The sequence below is a fragment of the Ascaphus truei genome, chromosome 3, assembly GCF_040206685.1.
Source record: "Ascaphus truei isolate aAscTru1 chromosome 3, aAscTru1.hap1, whole genome shotgun sequence".
Lineage (NCBI taxonomy): Eukaryota > Metazoa > Chordata > Amphibia > Anura > Ascaphidae > Ascaphus > Ascaphus truei.
The window spans coordinates 321,716,437-321,740,953 of NC_134485.1; the positions used below are offsets into that span (position 1 = coordinate 321,716,437).

Sequence of the window (24,517 nt, forward strand, 5' to 3'; positions counted from 1 at the left end):
AGTTGTAGCAAAATGTGTCCGAAAACGTAAATACTCTCCCCAGAGCGTACAAGAGTTCATTCAGAGCCCGAAGCATTACTTATTAAATGTTTTAATACGGTATATATAAAAATACAGTGCGTAGATTACAAAAACATACAAATACAATAAATGCAGAACAGTTTCTCAAAATAAAAGGATAAAACACCAAATAGAAATCCCTATACTGTACATTACCAAAAATGAGATAGATGAGATATCACGTATTTGGTCCCAAATACACCTCTGGTGAAATCTGACATTCCTAATACATTGTTAAGACTTAAATATTCATTTTCCCCATGGAAACAACATAAGCCCACCCCCTGTAGTAAATCGGCTGTGAGATCGACAGTTTTACGACAGAGTAAAAAACCTCCTACAAAATGACGTTTAAACTAACCCCAATATCTAAACACTCTCTTAACTAATACTTTGACACAGGTGAGTCACATCAGTACATTCTGGCGCTAATGGCAGACGCGACCAGACTAAATATGATCACATTTTTACGTAGAGTTATTTAGGAATGCCATGGGTTTTTCCATTTCTAGAACATGCTGAACTTGTTCCTGAAAGATCTGATAGGATGGTATATTTGTCTGCTTCCATTGAAGTGCTATGGTACAGCTTGCTGCTGTCAGAAGATGTGCAATTCATTTGTTCGTAGCATATGATACATTTGGTACAGGTTTCGCCAAAATCATTATTACAGGATCCATTGGTACAACACCACCAAGCGCTTTGGTGACTGCTCTCTTAATTTTTCTCCAGAAAGGACCAGCCTTTGAGCATGTCCAGAAAATATGGTATAATGTACCTCAATGTCCACAATTTCTCCAGCACAGAGCACTTGCTCCTTTATAAATATGTGCTAATCTGTCTGGTGTTAAATACCATCTCATCATAATCTGTATCTTCCGGCGCCTTCGTCAAGGTGTTTATTGGCGCTTTTAAAGCTACCAGTTCATGGTCGGTGACATTTTGGGCTGAGATCATTTCGTCTGCCACTCCTAGAGATTCAGTTCTTGTAAATCACGTCCAGGACATACTTGAAAACGAGAGGTAACTCTCAATGTATTACTTCCTGGTAAAACATCTTATAAATAAATAAATAGTTCAGACACTACCTTGGTCATTTCTATTTGCATTTCCTGCACCATACTTTTTAATAGGTTATCTAGATCACCTTTGGTAGTAGGTCTGGCACTGTCATCAATTCCTCCTGCTGCTCCTGCTTCAGCCTCAGAGTCAGCGTTGCCACCTCCTACTGAAGGCAAACCTGGAGAAAATATATTTTAAAAATTCCCTTATTGGTGTGGTGGCGGCGTCTCCTGGCATCCTGCTGCAACTCCCCCTCCAACTACAGTAAACATGGCTGCGCGGCGTCAAATGACGCTACGTGACATCATGACGATCACGTTGCCAAGTTGCTCGCTTTGAAATTTTGCTTCTTACTTTGCCCAGGGCAGACGCAGCTCCTCACTCAAGCGGCCATCTTGTTGGCTTGCCGTGCATACGCCGGCCTTCCTGTCTGTTTCTTCTGTGCAATTGTGATTAAAAACTATTGTTGTGTATATTGGTATTTCTTTTATAGGCAAAAGTGGGTCTGTGTTCGCTCTAATGACCATATATATTTCTATTTTGGAAGCTCCTCCTCTCTGGAACTTCCAACCAATCTTGTCCTCTCTGTGTGGGAAATCACCGCTTCTGCATTCCTCCATCCTGTTACTCGACTGTATCCTTTCCTTGGAATAATTATCCTGCCACATACAGTATTTTTTTGGTTGTGTAGTAGGTCTAGCACTCCCCCATTTTCTTATATTTCTATAGTTCCCCATGTCATAGTCTTTTTTTTGTCCCTTATATTTGCTGTTTTGTTTCTATAATTTCTTTTTCTATTTTGTCCAGTTTTTCCTTCAATTTTATCTCCAATAATCGTATTTCATCTGAATATGCCATTTTTTTTCTAGTCTATTTTTAATTTCAGATATTTCCTTATCGATTCTATTTAAAGACGGTCTTTGGTGTGATATAAGGAACTGCATCATTTGAAAAGAGCATTATCTAGGGTTCAGTTCAATTAATTAATAAACACATTGTTAAGATCAAAAGTTGGAGACTTAAAAATATGAAGCCCCCTAGGCCCTCTAGCTACTCATGTTGTTCCAGTGTGGTCATGTCCCACCATTGTTTAACTTCCGCTATCAATTGTTTCTAAATATAAAAATTCTCCTTGTATGGTTTTAGAATTTTGTAAAGTGCATTCACTGATTACTTCCTCCGTGCAAAACGTTTTCCTATATTTAATCCTCTAACATTCGTATTTTTAAAGAAGGCAAAATGACTACTCTCCATTATTCAAAATATTGGTCATGCAAACTAACAAGGTATTGATAACAACTTAACAGTGTAGAACTGTACAAATACTGTGCAAAATATACAATCGTGCAAACAAGTGAACAGTGCAAAGTGATGGAAGCTGCTATCCTATAGGAACATACAAATTGATAAACAAAAACCAAAGGATTTCTAGATACCTAAATTCACTACAAAATGTAGTTAAAGCTGCAGTTCAGCCCCGTTTGGTCAGCCCTACAAAAGAAATTTAAATACAAATGGAATAGTTCCCATATCAAGTACCTTGGAATTAAAATAGCGAGCTCATATAACTCATTATACCAAATTAACTACCCCCCCCTCTTCCGCCAAATCTTAAAAGATCTAGAGACCTGGCTAACCCACCAGATCTCCTGGTTCGGAAGAATAGTATCCACCAAAATGAATATCCTACCCCGTTTACTCTATTTCTTTCAGACCCTCCCCGTCCCTGTACCATTAGCAGAACTGAGGAATATCCAGGCCCATATCCTAAGGTTTATCTGGCAACAACGGAGAGCCAGGGCCCCACGGTCAGTACTCTTGGCCTCGAGGACGAGAGGGGGCCTGGGGGCACCGGACATACTCCGATACTACCAATCAGCCCAATTGAGGCAGGCGGTAGTATGGAACAGCCCCCCCGCCTCCAATTGTTGGCTGGAGATAGAGACACACCACGCGTCCCCGAACACCCTCCCAACTCTATTGTGGTCCCCATCCCACAAAAACAAGAAATCGTTGAGACTTGGCCTCGGGGCTATGAGATGCACGTGGTCGACATGGTTAAAAACCAAAGGGAAATACGGCCTAGCTTCAACCCCCTCTCAATTGACCCCCTTATTCGGAAACCCGGACTTCCCACCCGGGTGTGCCCGAACCCAATTCAGCCAATTTCAAGGCTTAAATATCAGAGTGGTTGCGGATTTGCTGGAAAAAGACGAGGCCATGCCCCTCCTGGAACTAAGAGCTAAATTTTCGTCCCCCGATTTACCCACATTCCAATACCTACAGTTTCGACACTTCCTTAGAACCCAGTCCCCTACCCTAAAGTTCCCGCCGCGCTCCAGATTCGAGACCCTCTGCCTCAAAGGCGAATACCAAAAGGGCCTCATATCAGAGATATATAAAACGCTCGAGGCATCCCAGCCCCCCCCCCAATCATCTGTATATGCAGAAATGGAACGAAGCTCTAAATACCAACTTGGACCTTGAGGACTGGGAGGATATCTGGGAGGCAGCCACCAAAACATCAATTTGTTCCGTCACAAAAGAAAACATCTATAAAATATTATTTCACTGGTACCTGACCCCGAGTAGACTGAGCCAAATCTACCCAGGCACTTCAGATGAATGCTGGAGAGGTTGTGGTCAAAGGGGGGACATGTCCCATATTTGGTGGACATGCCCGGAGATCCAAAGATTCTGGTCCCGGATCCAGGGCCTCCTGACCGAGACCCTGGATATAGATATACCCCTGTACCCGCTGACCTACGTGCTGGGAAAACCAATCGACAACCTCCCTGCCCCTGCTGCCAGACTCACAGCGGCAATATTGACGGCTGCGAGATGCTGTGTTGCGGCGGCGTGGAAGAAAATTAAAGCCCCCTCTAGAAGGACAGTGATCTCCAGGATAGACGGAATTATGACTATGGAAAAACTGACGGCAATGTTGAAACAAAAAACCCCACAATTTTATTCAGTCTGGGAACCTTGGCCAGGACTACCAACCCCCACATAAACCTTACAGTAACACCCATCCCCCCCCTCCCCCCCCCCCGACCAACGAATCTCAAAATCCTTCCCCCCCCCCCATACCCCCCCCGTCCTCCCCCTCTCTTTTCCCAAAGTCGTTCCCAACTATCCACCCTTCCTTTGTCTCCCCCTCTTCTTTTCATCTCTGAAAAAAGGAAAAGGGATTATTGTGTGTCGCTTACCTCCCCTATGTAATGTACATGTACTGCGCCGTATATACAAGTTGGCTTGCTAACCAGTTTCTGTAACATGTACCTACCCGCTGTATGACACCAATAAAGGAAAGATATTTAAAAAAAAAAAAGCTGCAGTCCAGGCTCCCGTTTTTTTTTAGTTTTTTTTTTTAACTTCAATAGTTTCATGTGGGCAATTTCTACTTACCTAAAAAAAACTGCCTAGCTGCCAGTCAATTCGTTCTCCGTCTATTGACCGGCAAAGTTTGGCGACATCTTTAAATATGGGGAATGTAAATCGTTGCTATAGGAACAAGCATGCTTGTTAAAATAGAATACAAGAAAATTGGTCTTTCAAAGTTGTTTTTTTTAAAACAGAAAATGCTAAAAGTATTTTTTCTTACTACAGAACTGATTTATTAAAAAAAACACACATGCAGGATATTGCATGAACTGCAACTTTAAAGCTTTAGACTAGCAATATCCTACATGTGTGTGTTTTTTTTTTTAAAGTAAATCAGTTCTGCACTATGAGAAAATACTTGTAGCATTTTTTTTTAGGGTGCACCACATCTTTCCAGCATACATGAGTACAGGTCCTTGCATACATCTCCCACTACCCCCATGTGTAGGACTGAACTGCAGATCTGTCCCCCTCCCCCCCCCCCTCACCCTGGGGGAAACTCCCAGTCCTTAGGAAGAGTCTTCATCCCTTATGGTAGGGATGAACTACACCCTTACCCCCTAATGGGTAAAGCAGAGAAGACTGCCCCCACTCCCTACGGAGCACTGCACTGAGCCCTATCCCATGGCTAGAACTGGAAAGCACCAGACTCACCCCCTAACGGGTAAGGCAGGAATCCCTTAATTTGGAGGAACCCACATCTTTATACAGTAGGAGGGGCCAAGCTATTCTGTCCCAGTAACTGGGCAAAATCAAATGTAGCAAGGCCCTCATCCTGTCATGTGGTCCCAGCAGCTCACAGGCCCAGACATGTGCCTGTAAGTTGCTACTGTAGCGGTCATGTAAAATGGCTACAGTCATCTCTCCTGCTGACAGTAAGGCCTGGTAAGTTGTGGGCATGCCAGCAGTAATTATGGAGGTTTGCCCTCACACCCTGGTGAGGTGCCCTATGTATGGATGGGAGTGGTCACAGGCTCTGACTCCATGGTTAGTGATGTCAGAGGTGTGTCAGCTTCCAGAGTGTACATAAGGCACAGCACTGTGTCTAAGAGTTAGTTCTGAGAAGAGTTATGTTATAGTAGCTGAATAAGAAGACTGTGTCCAGGGACCTGGCACAGAGTAAAGACATCCCGCTGGGATAGGGAATCCCTATTTAAGGAGAACTACACCTTGTAAAGGGAAGTGCTGTAACAATGGAGGGCTAATACACCCCATTGTGGAGGGCAGCATGGCCCACAGTCCAATAAAGATGCTCTTAATTACAAACCCTCTCGTGTACATGTGTGGAGTGATTGTACAGAGAGGAGCACCACAGAGGAGTTCCTCGCCAGGACCATCCCCAAGTGACCGAAGGGACCCTGATGAGGTGGAGGCGCTGCACTGGAAATAGGTAGGACTCAGCACACTACCTCAGCTGCCTGTCTGGACGGGTCCTCCCCATACACCCTCATGCGGGAGACTCAGGAGTCCTGTTGCCAACAGGTGCACCACCAGACACTATCACACTGTAATGGGGACAGGTTAGACCACACGGGCCAATGTGAGATTGGGTGGGTCAGGCCGGTTCACAAAAACCGTTACACTACATTGAGACATGCAGGGGGAGGGGGGGTGATCTCACCAGGTTGCAACCTATTAACCCTAGCACTGCCTGCTATTACCAGGATTTATATGCCAGGCTATGGAAATATAGCAGGGTGCTACACACAGCTACCATTTACAAAGTCGCATCCCCTTCCTCTTCTGAAACGGGCTCTGGTACACCCCTTTTTGAGCCCTGCCCTCTCTCTAGCAATGCACCAATTGTATCTAGTGACTGCCTGGTCACATGATCTTCCCCACAGAACTATGTCAGTGCAGCAGAAGAGGACCAAAGATGCAATCATTTAGTGAATCCCCAAGCCGAATCTTCGCCGATCGATATGCAACTTAGCAAATTACTTATCATTGTGTAATTTGTATTGCTGCACATCTTAAAGGGGGAAAAAAATTAAATGTTAAAAAAAATACGGCAGCTTGGACTGCTGCTTTAAGAAGAAATTGAATTTTGGGACTTGTGTATATAGATCGAAAATCAAGTCATACAAACTAAAACATTCATCAAGAAAGTTGACTGTAACAGCAATATTTTTTCTTCCAGTAATCATCATTATAGACGGATAAAAAACATTCCCTTTGGAGAATTCAAACGCATTAGACGAAATTATACTGACACAAAGGACTTTATTGAAGAATCAAAGATACTCATGGAAAAGTTTGAAGAAAGCCACTATGAAAATTAGATTACAGATTTAGCACAAAAACTGACATTCGAAACAAATAGAAAACAACTATTGGAATACAAAGAAAAAAACAATAAGGATAATAAGGTCTCATTTCTAACTTAATAGAATAGTGAATATAGAAAAATAGAAGCAATCCTAAAAAAAAAAACCTCATATTTTACAACAAAATCCTTTGTTAAAGGAAGTTATTAGACAAACTAAGACATTTTTTTCCACAAGAGCAGAAAACATTAAAAAATATATAAAAATCAATATGAATAGCACCAAGTATTCCCAAAAACAAAAGAAGCTAAAATAAAACTGGCTAACAAATAAAATACCATCAGATTTTTTGAAATGTGGAAAATGTAGATATTGCAAATATGGAACTACAACAAAAGATTTCAAATCTAATTAAACAGGTGAAAAATGTGATGTAAAAAAAATCATCAATTATAATAGTAAATATGTAATATATCTGTTACTTTGTCCATGCGGAATACAATATGTAAGCCACACAAAAAGATGTCTAAAACAACGGATTAGTGAACTCTGTAGAAACATCTTGGGCTGGAGACACGATGTCTCTAGCCATTTCCAGAAATGTCATCCCAGTGATCAACAGGGTCTTTCATTCACGGGAATTAATAGAGTAGAGATAAAGATAAGGAGAGGCTATAATACAAACAATCTCACAAAGAAAAACCATGTGGATTTACAGGCTAAAGATATTACCACACCCCCAAACCCCTCCCACCCTCTCTCCTCTCCCTCTCTCCCCCCCCTCTTTCCCCCCCACCCCCACACTCCGCAGGTCTTAATATCAAAATCCATCTGGGATAGTTACATAGTTACATAGTTACATAGTATATGAGGTTGAAAAAAGACTTCCGTCCATCAAGTTCAACCTATGCTAAATTTAGACAACAGATACTTTATCCTATATCTATACTTACTTATTGATCCAGAGGAAGGCAAACAAAAAAAACCCCATTAAGGGAAAAAATTAATTTCTTCCTGACTCCAAGAATTGGCAATCGGATTAATCCCTGGATTAACATCCTTCCCATGTATACTTATTTGGTATATCCCTGTATACCTTTCCCATCTAAAACAAATTTTTTGAACAAATCTATTGTATCTGCCATCACAGTCTCCATGGGTAATGAATTCCACATTTTAACTCACCTTACTGTAAAGAACCCTTTCCTTTGTTGCTGGTGAAATTTCCTTTCCTCCAACCTTAAGGGATGTCCCGAGTCCTTTGTACTGCCCGTGGGATGAATAGTTTTTTTGAAAGCTCCTTGTATTGTCCCTGAGTATATTTGTATATAGTTATCATATCCCCTCTTAGACGCCTCTTTTCTAATGTAAATAAATCTAATTTAGCTAGCCTCTCCTCATAAGTTAGATTGTCCGTCCCCTTTATTAATTGTGTGGCTCTTCTCTGCACTCTCTCTAGTTCCATAATGTATTTTCTTAGGATTGGTGCCCAAAATTGTACTCCATATTCAAGGTGTGGTCTTACTAATGCTTTGTAAAGGGGCATAATTATGTTTACTTCCCTTCCATCCATTGCCCGTTTGATGCAAGATAAGATCTTGTTCGCCTGTGCAGCTACTGCACGACATTGGGCACTATTGCTAAGCCTGCTATCTACAAGCACTCCTAAATCTTTCTCCATCAAGGATTCCCCCAATATATCTCCATTTAATTTGTAAGTCGCCTTTTTATTCTTGTATCCCAAATGCATAACCTTACATTTATCTGTATTAAACCTCATCTGCCATTTACCTGCCCACGTTTCCAGCCTCTCCAAGTCCTTCTGAAGAGAAATTACATCCTGCTCTGATTCTATTACCTTACACAATTTAGTATCATCAGCAAAGATGGAGACTTTGCTCTCGGTCCCAACCTCAAGGTCATTTATAAACAAGTTAAAAAGCAGGGGTCCCAGTACCAATCCCTGAGGTACTCCACTCACGACTTTAGCCCAACCTGAAAAAGTTCCATTTATGACAACCCTCTGTTGTCTGTCCTTTAACCAGTTTTCAGTCCAGGTGCATATATTATTACTGAGTCCAACTTTCTTTATTTTGTACAACAACCTCTTGTGTGAAACCGTATCAAAAGCCTTTGCAAAATCTAAGTAGACCACATCAACTGCATTACCCTGGTCTAAATTCCTACTTACCTCCTCAAAGAAACAAATAAGGTTAGTTTGGCAAGATCTATCCTTCATAAATCCATGCTGACTATTACTAATAATTTTGTTTTCCATTAGGTATTCCTGAATATTATCCCATATTAAACCTTCAAGTAGTTTCCCTACTATTGAAGTCAGGCTTACAGGTCTGTAATTTCCCGGTTGTGATCTAGCTCCCTTCTTAAATATAGGCACCACATCTGCTTTACGCCAATCTTGTGGTACTGAGCCTGTGGAAATTGAGTCCTTGAATATTAAATATAATGGTTTTGCTATTACTGAGCTTAACTATTTGAGAACTCTTGGATGTATGCCATCGGGGCCAGGTGCCTTATTTACTTTAATTTTTTCAAGTCGCTTATGATCTTCTTCCTCAGTTAACCAATTGTTCATTAATATGGAGGTTGTGGCTTCCTCCTGCGGCCCTACTATTGAAATTGATTCTTCCCTGGTAAACACAGAGGCAAAGAATTTGTTTAATACCTCAGCTTTTTCCTTATCTCCAATAATCTGCCTACCCATCTCACACTGAAAGGGTCCTATATTTTCTTTTCTCATTATTTTGTTATTAAGGTACTTAAAGAACTTTTTAGGGTTGACCTTACTTTCTATTGCAATCCTTTTTTCATTATCCATTTTTGCTAATTTGATTGCCCTTTTGCAATTTTTGTTACATTCCTTATAATTCTGATACGAAGTCTCTGTCCCTTCTGACTTAAAGAATCTAAACGCCTTCCTCTTCTTGTCCATTTCCTCCCCTGTACAATGGAACGGAACCAGGGGAGCGTCAATATCTGATAAAATACATACAAACTACCATAGTGTATACTGTATATAAAGCAACATATAAACGGTAGGGCTCCAAGGAGCAACAGAGTGCTGGATTAAGGAATATAGTCCATAAACAGCATATAATTAGGGAGAATAATATCCCAGAAGAGAGACAACAGAGCCAAGAATAAAAAAGCCAAATCAAATTTATCCGGAAATGGTAAAATTCAAGGCTTACAAGATACCAGATTCAAACAGGCGTGGGTAACAGGTTTAAAGATGGAACGCCGAGTCGCGACCTCGTGGACCTCCTGCACGTCTGACTTCTCCACCGGTATCTCCTGTACTGCAGACTGGATGCCGATACGTCACTTCCGGGTTTCACGGAACAGTTGGCGCCAACGGAACATCAGCTGGAGACTGTCTCCCTCAGGATGGTACGTTGAGGGTTACGCTCTACGCGTTTCGCCGTATAGGGTGGACGGCTTCGTCAGGAGTGACGTAGACCCATGGGAGGATACATGAATCACCCCCTAGGGTCTCCTCAATCAGCGCTGCTCCCTTCCTCCGTTAACACACGAGAACACTGATCTGCTCCCGGGATCACAATCCTAGGGATCCCGGGAGCAGATCAGTGTTCTCGTGTGTTAACGGAGGAAGGGAGCAGCGCTGATTGAGGAGACCCTAGGGGGTGATTCATGTATCCTCCCATGGGTCTACGTCACTCCTGACGAAGCCGTCCACCCTATACGGCGAAACGCGTAGAGCGTAACCCTCAACGTACCATCCTGAGGGAGACAGTCTCCAGCTGATGTTCCGTTGGCGCCAACTGTTCCGTGAAACCCGGAAGTGACGTATCGGCATCCAGTCTGCAGTACAGGAGATACCGGTGGAGAAGTCAGACGTGCAGGAGGTCCACGAGGTCGCGACTCGGCGTTCCATCTTTAAACCTGTTACCCACGCCTGTTTGAATCTGGTATCTTGTAAGCCTTGAATTTTACCATTTCCGGATAAATTTGATTTGGCTTTTTTATTCTTGGCTCTGTTGTCTCTCTTCTGGGATATTATTCTCCCTAATTATATGCTGTTTATGGACTATATTCCTTAATCCAGCACTCTGTTGCTCCTTGGAGCCCTACCGTTTATATGTTGCTTTATATACAGTATACACTATGGTAGTTTGTATGTATTTTTTCAGATATTGACGCTCCCCTGGTTCCGTTCCATTGTACTTTGAGTGTGGACCCTGAAACAGTCCTACAAGGGTTTGAGTGTTTTTATCTTTATTTATTGCACGGTGAAGTTTATATATAATTTGTTTTATTTTAATTGATTGTTTATTTCACTGTTATTTGCACATAGGTATAGTGTTTGAGCGCCATCTAGTGTCCTTTATATGCCATTTCCTCCCCTACCTGTTTATTTAGCCACATTGCTTTTGACTTATTTCTTTTATACAGCTAAACCCCGTTATAACGCGCCTCGTTATACCGCGATTCGGTTATAACGCGGTTTTCCCGTGGCTCCCGTTTTAAAAAAAAAAAAAAAAATTTTAAATTTTTTTTTTTTTTACATTTTTTTTGCACACTGCACACACTGCACACACTGCACACACTGCACACACTGCACACACTGCACACACTCACTGCACACACTCACTGCACACACACTGCTCATTGCTCACACTGCCCACACACTGCTCATTGCTCACACTGACACACTGCACACACACTGCACACTGCACACACACTGCTCATTGCTCACACTGCACATACTGACACACTGCACACACACTGCACACTGCACACACTGACATTGCACACACACTGCACACACACTGCTCATTGCTCACACTGCACACACTGACACACTGCACACTGCACACACACTGCTCATTGCTCACACTGACACACTGCACACACACTGCACACTGCACACACACTGCTCATTGCTCACACTGCACACACTGACACACTGCACACACACTGCACACTGCACACTGCTCACACTGCACACACACTGCAAACTGCACACACACTGCTCATTGCTCACACTGCACACACTGACACTGCACACACACTGCACACACTGCTCATTGGACACACTGCACACACACTACACACTGCACACACACTGCTCATTGCTCACACTGCACACACACTGCACACTGCTCATTGCTCACACTGCACACACACTACACACACACTGCACACACACTGCTCATTGGACACACTGCACACACACTGCACACTGCACACACACTGCTCATTGCTCACACTGCACACACTGACACACTGCACACACACTGCTCATTGCTCACACTGCACACACTGACACACTGCACACACACTGTACACTGCACACACACTCCTCATTGCTCACACTGCACACACTGACACATTGCACACACACTGCACACACTGCACACTGCACACAATTATTATATAGAAATAAACAGACAACTGCACTTTAACAGATGTATTTTGCCTGTACACTTACGCACACACACTCACAGACACTCACAGACACTCACACACACTCACACACACTCACACACACTTACAGACACACACACACTCACACACACTTACACTCACAGACACTCACACACACTTACACACACTCACACACACACACTCACAGACACTCACAGACACTCACAGACACTCACACACACTTACACACACACTCAGACACTTACACACACTCACAGACACTTACACACACTCACACCCACATACACACACCCATATACACACACACACTTTCTCTCCCATATATACAAACACACACACACTCTCTCACTCTACACAGACGGGGGGTGGGGTCGGAGCAGAGGAAAGGCCGCGACCAGCACCACCACCCGCTCCCCCCCTCCTCCCGCGCAGGCAGCGGGAGCGCCAGGGACAGCGGTGGGGAGAAGAAACCCCCCGCTACCACCTCCATGCAGGCAGCGGGATCTGAGGTAAGCGGCGACCTGAGGGACATCCCCGCTCCCATCTCCTGCCCCGCGGGCTGTCACACGGTGACAGGGGGAAGCGGGGACAGGAGGGACATCCCCGCTCCCATCTCCTGCCCCGCGGTGACAGGGGGAAGCGGGGACAGGAGGGACATCCCCGCTCCCATCTCCTGCCCCGCGGCCTGTCCCGCGGTGACAGGGGGAAGCGGGGACAGGAGGGACATCCCCGCTCCCATCTCCTGCCCCGCGGGCTGTCCCGCGGTGACAGGAGGAAGCGGGGAGCGGAGGGACATGCCCGCTCCCATCTCCTGTCCCGCGGGATGAATATGCGCTAAAGCGCGGCGGCCATTTTTTTCCCCGCGACCCCGTTAGTAACGCGGTGGTCTCGGGGTGGACCCCGAGACCCGCGTTATAACGGGGTTTAGCTGTACTTATTACCCAAGGGTATACACTGATAAGTGTGCTTTTCTAACAATGTTTTAAAGACTGCCCATTTATCTTCTACATTTTTCCCTGGAAAAACATCATCCCATTGTATTACTACTAGATTAGACCTCAGTTTATTAAAATCTGCCTTTCTAAAGTTTAAAGTCTTTGTTGAACCCAAGTAATCTGTTTTTTGATCATTTATTTCAAATGAGACCATGTTATGAACACTGTTACCCAAATGTTCCAGGACTTGAATATTTGTTATTACTTCTACATTGTTTGATAATGTCGCGGCCGAGTTTATTCGAGCATTTGCCCGGTCTCGGCCGCGACAATAACCGGGCGCGCGCCGGGATGTCCCGGGCGCGCGCCGAAGCCTCGGAGGAGCGGTCCTCCGATCGGGGCTTCCCCTTCCCCTCTCCGGGTCCGCCGGGTCCCCCGGAACCCCCCACCGCCGTCCCCCACATCGCGGGACACCAGGGCTCCCTCGGGGAGCCCTGTGCACGCGTGCAGGGGGCGCAGGCACCCGATGACACGTGACCGCGCATCGGTGATGCGCGGCACGCCGAGGGGCTGCGGCTCGCAAGCCGGGACATATCCTGGCTTGCGGAACGAGCCGCAGTCAAATAAAGTGTGCCGCCTCTGTATGACCAAATCCAGAACTGCCCCTCTCCTGGTTTGTTCCTCAATAATTTGGGTCATATAATTGTCTTTAAGCACCCCCAAAAACCTGTTCCCTTTAGTTGTAACGATAATCTCATTGCCCCAGTCTATGTCTGGATAATTAAAATCTCCCATTATGCAAATATGACCCAGTTTTGATGCCTTCTCAAATTGCAAAAGTATTTTAGCTTCCTCAATCTCACAGATATTTGGTGGTTTATAGCATATCCTTACAAACATTTTCTTTATACTTTTACCTCCACTGCTAATTTCTATCCACAAGGTCTCTACATAAACATATTCCCTTATACAGTAATAAGTTTTAGATCCGGTTTAACATATAAACATACTCTCCCTCCCCTTCTATTTGTTCGATCCTTCCGAAAAAGGGAATAACCCTCTAAATTAACTGTCCAGTCATGAGTTTCATCCCACCATGTTTCAGTAATGCCTATGATATCATACTGCTCCCTTGCAGCTATTAATTCAAGCTCCCCCATTTTATCTGTCAGGCTTCTTGCATTAGCAAGCATGCATTTCAGTTTTTTTTCAGCCTGTACTATTATCTTATCTGCTCCTTCCTTTCTGCTCCCACTTGGTTTAGTCTTTAGAAGTTTTCTAGTATTATCTGTATTTACTATGGGTGTCTCACTGCTTGTCAAACTTGCACTTGCCCCCATTCTACCTCCATACCACCTTGTAACCTCATCTATTCCATTTAGTTCATTATCTATTTCATTCCCCTCCCCCCTCCATCATAGTTTAAAATCTCCTCCAACCTTTTTAGCATTCTCCCCCCTAGCACAGAAGATCCCTCTTCATTGAGGTGCAATCCGTTCCTAGAATATAGATGGCACCTCTCAGAAAAGGAGTCCCAGTGCTCTAAAAACCCAAACCCCTCCTTCCTGCACCACTTTCTCAGCCATGCATTAAACTCTCTGATCTCTGACTGTCGCCCTGCGGTAGCGCATGGCACTGGTAGTATTTCAGAAAATACTACCTTGGAGGTCCTTGCCTTAAGCTTTTGGCCTAGATCCCTGTAATAATTTTTTAGGACCCTCCATCTTTCTCTAACTTTGTCATTGGTGCCAACGTGTACCAAGATCGCCGGGTCAATACAAGCCCCCCACAACAATCTGTCTACCCGATCCGCAATGTGCCGAACCCGAGCACCCGGGAGACAACAAACTGTTCGGTTCATGCGGTCCTGGCAACAGATTGCCCTATCTACCTTCCTAATAATGGAGTCCCCTACCACCACAATCTTTCTTTGTATCTGAGCATCCTGAGTCCCCACTGTGCTGGAGGAACTATTCCCCTTGCTGCTAGAGGAATTAGTCTCCCCCAGCCTTGCCATTTCTGCCCCAACATTCCCAATATCTTCACTCAACATGGCAAATCTATAGGGATGTGTCAGCTCAGAAACGACCTGCCTCTCCCTATTGCCCCTGCTTCCCCTTCTAAATGTCACCCTGCTACCTACCTGCTCCTCACTAAAAGAAACCAAGCTACCTACCTGCTCCTCACTAACAGCGCCACCATCTGCACCACTAGTCGAAGCAAGGGCCTGCTCAGTGAGCTTTAATTCCCTTTCAAGATTGCCAATGTCCCTCAATATTGCAAGTTGCCTCTTCAGATCAGCAATCTCTGACTCTAAAGAGACCACCCGCTCACACTTTTCACAGCGGTATGCTCCTTGGAACAGCTTCTCCAAGTGCACATACATGTGGCAAGATGTGCATTGAGTGGTGTTAGGACCAGTATGTCAGGCCAGAGTCTGCACTCATGTTAAGCTTCCATTTTGTCTGGTCATAACTAGTTAAGATTCTGTAGTCAGCCTTTTTGCTGAAATATAGTTCATAAATGCACTCAGTTTCTCTGCTAAATTGCATTTCATTCTTCCTGGCCAGGATATCACTAGATACTTTTGTAAGGTCAATTTCCTGGTGTTTTAGTAGAATATAATAGCATAGTTCTCTGCAAGAAGCAAGGTAATGAAATAAAGTTGCTAAGACTCAAGGTCTCTTTTGATAACAGACAATGAATAAGCTATGTATTCAGAACATTGCTTGTATTGAAAAGGGACACGTCTCAAAAGTCACGCCACTAATATGTCCTGCCCCTAAATCACGCCTCTAATTAAAGCTACGCCCAAGACACACCTAGTATACGCCTATGTCACGCCTATGATACGCCTATGTTACGCCTCTAACTAATATCTTTTTTCTTTCTGTATAAAAATCATTACCCTATGAGTAATAAATTGAGACAAAGGATTTGAAACCTGGCGTGCGTTACGTTTCATTTGGTTCGTCTCCCAGGCCTGAAAAGTTCACCGTAGACCGGAGATAACAGTTGCAGGGCGTGAAGCTTCCTGGGAAGTCTGCTGCAAAACGGTTGCAGATAGTGTATCCAGTCACAAGGCTTCAGTGTACCTGGCAGGAGAAAGGTTCCTCTCGGTGCTGAAGCCAGGGGAGGAAATAACGGATTTTCCTTTCAGTTTTGGTGTCAGAAGTTATACCATGACTAAATAAACAGCAAGCTTGACCCTACCTGTCTTGTATGGCTTCTACACTGCTTATTTAACGGAGACAATACAGTTTAAAGAATGCGAAGCATTCACATTAAAATTAACTAGCTCTATGCATAAGCAGTTTAATCATGAGAACAAGGTAATGTAGAACTGTCTTCTTTTCCGTAAAGCAGTAAGATAACACATTTCAATTTTATTTCTACAGGATTAAGATGTTTTTGTTTAAAATGCTGGTAAGAGCTCATAAGCACTGTTTGAATTAATATATTGTATTATATATGTATATAACGCCATTAATGTACATAGCGCTTCAAAAGGAGGGTGTCCGTGGTGTGAGCGGCGTGTGATGATATCTGCCTTTAGCAGCATGGAGGTCAGTTATTTTAGCGAGAATTGTCTCCGTTAAATAAGCAGTGTAGAAGCCATACAAGACAGGTAGGGTCAAGCTTGCTGTTTATTTAGTCATGGTATAACTGTTGCATGTTTGAAGATATTTTGTTTAGCTTAAAAGAGGGCATAGTTAAAACGGGATAGCAATTGTATTGATGGAAGTTTGCAGGAATATGAGATTTCTTGCAGAAGGCATTCAGGTGAATGAGTGAAAGAATGTTGCATGCTCCTGTAGACATAGACTTGGTGTTTATAAGTAATTTGAAATATTCCCGTTATTTAATTTTTGAAAGACCATACAAAATGCAGTTTTAGGACAGCGTGGAAAGCTTCATATTTAACATTAAACTAACGTTAGAATCCCCTGCGTGAGGATTAATCCAGCAGTTAATATGAATTAGACAGCGAAACCCGTTATCTGTACTGTGAAATTCCTGGCTGTTTTCCCAGAAAGAAAAAAAAAAAAAAGGCGCTTTGAAAATTATTTTTTTTTTCTTTTTAAAGTCAGAGTGTCTTTTAAAGTTAATGCTGGCCGTGTGCTCAGCACTTTGCAAAGAGTTCAAAATTATTTGTCTATTTTAAAAGGAAATCTTTTGTTCAGGATTTCAGGATTTTTTCTTATATTGTAAATGCCACAGTTGTTAAAAGACCTACTGCAGGCTTTTTCTTTTAACACAAGCAGTAAATAATTTTGTAGTCACAACACATACAAATCTATTTACCAGTTTAATATTGCTATATATCAAAGCAACCTGTTTTCATAATTTTTTTTTGTATTTTTGTTCACATATATAGATAATATATGAACAAAAGAGGGGAGACACATATATAGGTTATTGAATTTATTATAACAATGTTAACTCCAAGAGCTGACAGGCCCCTGGTAAATAATAATACCTTTGCAGATGTCACAGCAAAGCAGGTAGCAAGCCGTCCCTATGTTGAGGGATATATAATATCTGCCAAATTTATAATTTTGTAACCATTTATTTGTTTTTGGGTATGTCCTGGAAATAGAGTTAAAGGACAGGGGATATATTATTGCAAGTGTAATTGCATAAGTGTACAGGGTATATATATTATATACAGGGCATTTCACATTTTTTTTAGCAGAATAGTTACAGTGGAGTGTTTGAGGTGAAAGCCAGGAGTGACTGTGGGTGTGGGACAATAGCCATGAGTGCAGGCTGTTGGGATGCTTGACTTGTGGGGCGAGTTTTAAGGTTAGTTAGTATTAAATGACTAAAAGGTTGACACCATTTGCATCAGAAAAAATGGCAGATGGCAGTTAGGTATGAATGAGAGTAAGTGTGTATTGGGAGAAGAGAGATTGATTTGTAGTTTGAGACAGTATTTTTGTCCCCATTTTTGAAGATTGGGATAACTCTAGCAGTTTTCCAGGTCTTAGGGATATGGCCTGCAGACAGGATAGAGTTGATTATGGAAGCAATTGGTTTGGCAAAGGCTGAGGTACCAAGTTTTAGGAACTTGGATTGTAGCAAAGTCAAGTCCATATTAGTTGCTTAATTTAAAATTTGAGGAGCGTTAATAGGGAATATCTCTGTTTAATATTGCGGATGCTAATAATAGTAGTAACCATATTAATACAAGAATTTATTTCTAGGTATAAATTCTCTCCCTATGAGACACTTATGGGATGAGTTATGACCATCAGTAGTTCAAAGTAACTAATTAAGGACCATGTTATTGGTAATAAAACAATTAATAAGTATTGCATGCAACTAATATATATTTTTGTGTCTTTCTAGGCACAGGTTAAAGTTGAAAGTGCACCAACGCAAGACGAGTTAATGGTCAAGCATTTTCTACGCAAGCACGCTCTTCATCCCAGATGAAAAGGCCATTTAGATGCTACTCATCACCAGCATTGCAGTAAAAATTTCTTATCATCATGGATACACATCAAGCACGTCAAAATAGTGCCAGCCTAGGCACAAACAGCTAATAAAGACAAAGACACAGCGCCTGCAAATAAGTGTTTTGATGGACACAATACTCTCTGACCACTAATCAAGGGAGAAAGGTTATAGGCAAAAATGTCCAGGCCTCAACACACGAACTTTGAACTTTTTATTTTTACAGGTTTTTATTATTTTTCAGTTACAATGTATGCTCCATTATGTTTGTGTACGTGGCGTCCCATAAGGATGACAAAATAGTATAAGGTATTATTTGTTTAACTTTGTTTATTTTGTTTGGATTTCTAGGTTAATAGAATCTCCCTGCAGAATGATATCCCGGTGGGAGAATGCTTTATCAGTCAAACACACGGTTATGTTAATTGCTCACAGGTAGAGTTAGAAACAGAAGAGATGCACCCAATACACAAGTGCTAAAAAGTAGTCTATGGGAAGAATAAGTTTCAAGGAATTTATTCCCAAATGTAGGAGTTGGGTTACTGTATGACAGGTTTACAGGGATATCCTAAATCATACAGCCACAGACATTTACTCACTTAACCAAGAATAGGTTTAGTTTAAATTAATGACCCCGCAGAATAAAAATAGCTCTAGACTATATTTTAGCCTCAAAAGGAGGGGCATGTATGCGCCCTAGTTAAAGCGCAATGTTATGTATTTTATCCAGGATTTAGGGACCATGGGGACTTGGTGGTTGGATTGATTTGCTTTGAGCGAAGCTAGCGAATGTTTTTGTATGTGTGTGTTTGTCCTACTCATTGCTCTCTATGTATTAAGTACAGCAAAACTCTGATCCAGAAGTGCGTTGCAACCCCCACCGACGCTATGCCTCTCTGCGGTGATGATGTCGCCAGTCCCCCAGAAGAAGAGACCGAAGAAGAAATCAACTGGGCTGATATAATGGCCAGAAAAGAAAGGAATGAAGTTATGCACAACTTGGACATCTTGGTCCATCAGGACTATGAAATGGTTAACTGTTTTGTTCCTTAAATAGACTGTCTCTTAAGGATATGGGGGACTGAGAAGACTGGATATGAGGAAGGTGGGAGGTCACAAAGGGAAGTGAGTCAACCACAAGGAAAGGATCACGTCAGCCATTGTGACCAAAGCAGCCATCTTGGTCCGTTTTGCCATTCTGAGTAAATGCAGTATGAAAGATGTGTGCAAGAAGAATGTTTGTGCAGTCGCTCTTAGCAGAAATTAGCCCACACCAATTCTCACAAATAGCTGACCCTTAGATTATGTGATATATTGAGATGTAAGCCATTTTCTAATCTATAGAAATATTTAATGATATATATATCTCTCTATTGGTTGTGTGGCATGTGGGCCACTAAGATTGTACCCTGCAATCACACTGCCCTTTGTTATCTGGGTTTCATCCTTCCCACTTTCTATGTATCTGACACATTACCCCAAGGAAGGCTGAGAAATCGAAAAGATCTGACCAGGACCATTAGTTCAGCCCGCATTGCAGCTGGGGTTTTTATACCTAGTTTAGGTGTTCTGGATCTCTATTCTAAATTAAGTGAGCTGATGGTAAATATTGATGATGCTCTTAATCAGACAAGTGATGCTATTATCCGTCTGACTAATGAACAAGAGCAGATCCGAACAGTATTATTACAGAATAGAATGGCTCTTGATTATCTGCTAGCCTCACAAGGAGGTGTTTGTAAACTTGTAGGACAGAAGTGCTGTGCCTATATTGAAGATGAGTCTGGCGCTATTCATAAAGATATGGATAAGTTACAGGAAATTCAGGCAAGGATGCGTAAAGAATCCTCAGGCCTTAACTTAAATTGGATGTCAGGACTCACTAGTTGGATTGGAGAATTGGGTATGAAAATTCTCTATGGTTTTATTGTAGTGATTAGTATAATCGCAGCAATTTTTGTTATTTTTCACTGTGCTAAGTGTGCAATGCTTTCATTTGTCTCAAGGAAACCTTCAGTTTCATCTCACGCCATGTATGCAACTAATAATTCATATGTGGCCATGAACAGAGTCTATGATACTATTGGTCCCCATAAGGCCATAGTCATAGAGAAGTGTACCTAGTAAGGGTATTTGTTCTTTTAGAGAACAAAAAGGAGGGATTGTTAGGACCAGTATGTCAGGCCAGAGTCTGCACTCATGTTAAGCTTCCATTTTGTCTGGTCATAACTAGTTAAGATTCTGTAGTCAGCCTTTTTGCTGAAATATAATTCATAAATGCACTCAGTTTCTCTGCTAAATTGCATTTCATTCTTCCTGGCCAGGATATCACTAGATACTTTTGTAAGGTCAATTTCCTGGTGTTTTAGTAGAATATAATAGCATAGTTCTCTGCAAGAAGCAAGGTAGTGAAATAAAGTTGCTAAGACTCAAGGTCTCTTTTGATAACAGACAATGAATAAGCTATGTATTCAGAACATTGCTTGTATTGAAAAGGGACACGTCTCAAAAGTCACGCCACTAATATGTCCTGCCCCTAAATCACGCCTCTAATTAAAGCTACGCCCAAGACACACCTAGTATACGCCTATGTCACGCCTATGATACGCCTATGTTACGCCTCTAACTAATATCTTTTTTCTTTCTGTATAAAAATCATTACCCTATGAGTAATAAATTGAGACAAAGGATTTGAAACCTGGCGTGCGTTACGTTTCATTTGGTTCGTCTCCCAGGCCTGAAAAGTTCACCGAAGACCGGAGATAACAGTTGCAGGGCGTGAAGCTTCCTGGGAAGTCTGCTGCAAAACGGTTGCAGATAGTGTATCCAGTCACAAGGCTTCAGTGTACCTGGCAGGGGAAAGGTTCCTCTCGGTGCTGAAGCCAGGGGAGGAAATAACGGATTTTCCTTTCAAGTGGCATTTTCAATCCTGCTCATTCTAGCAACTATGAAGTTTAGAAGTACTAACAGTAAACTGTAGTTCAATAACTATACTTTGTTTACCCGCTTCCTGGTTCAAACTGCTTGTGGTTCTAACTGCAAACACTTTAAACAACCAGCACTTGAAATCAACCACACAGATCACAGATCAGTCAGTACATGCAAGCTGTGTGTTTCCAAGTATGTAGAGGGAGAGGGGGGTTGGCCCGGTATTAAAGGGGTTGCACCACATATGGCCACCCCCTGACCTCACCAGGGAGGCAACTGGTTAACTGGACTGCGGTCCAGGAATGTGGCTTACACCTTGTCATGTCAGGAAAATGTATGTTCCCCTGTTCCCATGTTTCATTATAATCCTGTATTTTAAAAATGTTTTAAAGTGCATTTCTGTATCTCCGGTTCTGGAGGTCGCAGAGAGTTGAAATTTGGCCAATATGTAGAGTCACTGTAGGCATTAAAAACTGGCAATTTTCGACCCACTGGGCCCACCAGAACGGAACGTATTAATATGTGAAGATATTAAAGTTTATATGGTATTTTGGATCTGCTCTGAAAATGCAGACTCCATCTGCTATGCTAATAGGGCAGGAAGGGCAGCCGGATGATTTAGCATAAGCCCTGTGATCAAAAGTTAACTGTCCTGATTGTTTACGCTAGGAACCAAGTACTGATCAAAAGACTGCCAATCTAACTGTTTACCTGAGGGCAGAGAAGCATCAAACTGGAGTGGTTTGTAAGTGTTATATCTACACCTACAAACAATGAAGATCCTGCCAGATACTTCATCTGGTAGACTGGTCGTCGCCCCTGATTTAATTATGGGGCTACAGAAATAAGACCCTCAGAGTCCCAGTACGCATGGGCTAACTAGCTGGGGGGCATGGGTTAAACTGTGTTTCCACGTTAGGGATTGGATACAGATAATTGTTCACCAATAGTCTGTGTTCAATGTTAAGAATAGGGTTACAAAGGTATATAAACTGTTTCAACCCTACAGTTCTTGTTCTGATTTCACCTTGAATGTCACCGGATTGCTGGAGAATTGCTAGCTGATACTTTTCCATTCCCCAACCCTAAGTAAGTGTTACCTTCTTGCCTGTTAATTGTACTATATTGCTGTGTTCACCTTTTTAAGGAATAAATATATTTTATTATATCTAAGCCTCGTTCAGTTTAACCCAGATATTTGGTGTTTGTTATATCTTGTCATATGTTACTGTGACAAAGTATAATCAGAAAATATTAAGAGACATTTTTTCGTCACTCCGGTGATATGTATTTTCTTGAAGACGTGGGTCTGTGTGTGATTTCACTTCACTGGAGATGCGTTTCCCAATGTTTATGTATTTCAAATAAAATCATATCCTTTTTGTCCTCCAGTGAATGTAATTTGTCTTCTTGAGTTTCATCTAAATATAAGATAAAAAATATATAGATAGATCTTTAAGGAAACACAGTATTAATAATAATAGCATGTTCTTGTATAGCGCTGTTGGTTTTACACAGCGCTTTACAGAGACATTTTGCAGGCACAGGTCCCTGCCCCGTGGAGCTTACAATCTATGTTCTCCCCATTATGCTGGTAACATTAGAGAAAGTGATAGCGTAGATAGAGCTAATAGAAAGATGAATAGGGTATCAGAAATATCCATAAAAATCACATTGATAAGTAAATATTGAGTTTATAGGTTCATTTGCAATATTATGAGTTTATAGGTTCATTTGCAATATTATGAGTTTATAGGTTCATTTTCAATATTATGAATTTATATGTTATTTTCATATTAGTTTAACATATATCTACTGTAACAATAATATTAAACAAAACATACTCTGGCAACCACCATCATGTTGGTAGCATTAAAGCAAAATATTGTACTGTATTACGCAATAAAAATAGAGTAGATAGGGTTGATAGAGAGGGCTAGAAGTACTAGCATGCATGGACAGGAACTACAAACCCCTGAGGAAGCAGGAACTCTGTGTGAAACGTGTAGGGTGATGGAGGACTGAAATCAGGGACGGACGGCAAATCCCGGAAGTGACATCAGACACCGGCGGAGTAGAGTAGAGTAGATAGGGTTGATAGAGAGGGCTAGAAGTACTAGCATGCATGTATTCATTAAGATCCTTGGTAGTGCCAGTTACTTTGTAGCTTCTCCACAAATGGTAAAGCTAATAATGCCGGTTGTAACCCGCGGAAGGTGGGACCCGTACTCTTATTCTGCATAGCATAGTATGGGTATTGTCACGATGGAACCAAGCTTATTACAACTTTTAATTACCGGGATCATTGATTGAGCAAGCAGAGAGATAAAAAATAAATTGCGTTTATTCACCTAATGAACGCACACAACTATGTTACACAAAAATACAGTAAAAAGATACTTACTTTGGGAACTGGGGTGACAAAACTAATCTTTCCTAATTGCAAACACACAGCATAATAATTCCTGGCCACTTTTCCTTCCTGTGGCCTCTAGCTGTTGAATTCGGGTCAATTATCCTCTGAGAAATGTAGACGATTTACTCAGAGCTGGAACTTCTCCAATGGGACCGAATCTCAGGGGAATCACACAAGATGGAACTGATGGACTCATGAAAAACTTAGATGGATCTCTTAGAACTGATGAATCTTGAGCGGGGTTCAAATCTGTGATGGTGATAAAACTCCTCTTCACCCCCACCCCCCTCCTTCTTGATGTTACAGCAGAGAACAACTTCCCCATGGCCTGCACCAGCTTATAATACCACCTGGCCAAACCCCCTTTGCTCAGTGACAGCATATCTGCTTCTGGTCAAAGAATCCCCCCAGTTGTTGGCCAGCTGTTTAACCCCTTTGAAGCTCTAACTTTTGTATAGATCCTGGAGGGCTTCTCCCCAGGGTCCCCTATAAGGCAGGCCTTCGGTTATGCTTAATTGCCCCCTGGAATGGTGGGTCATAAACTAGCCTCATTCCTGGTACACATTAGAAAAATA

General features: G+C 42.3%; 1 long non-coding RNA gene across 1 annotated transcript; it reads left to right on the top strand.

Annotated features, from left to right (window-relative positions):
- Window positions 1-15,628: 15,628 nt before the first annotated feature.
- Window positions 15,629-21,295, top strand: LOC142489799 (uncharacterized). The gene is made up of 2 exons (XR_012799950.1): window positions 15,629-16,470; window positions 18,491-21,295. It is a non-coding gene; the product is annotated as an uncharacterized LOC142489799 (long non-coding RNA).
- Window positions 21,296-24,517: the final 3,222 nt, after the last annotated feature.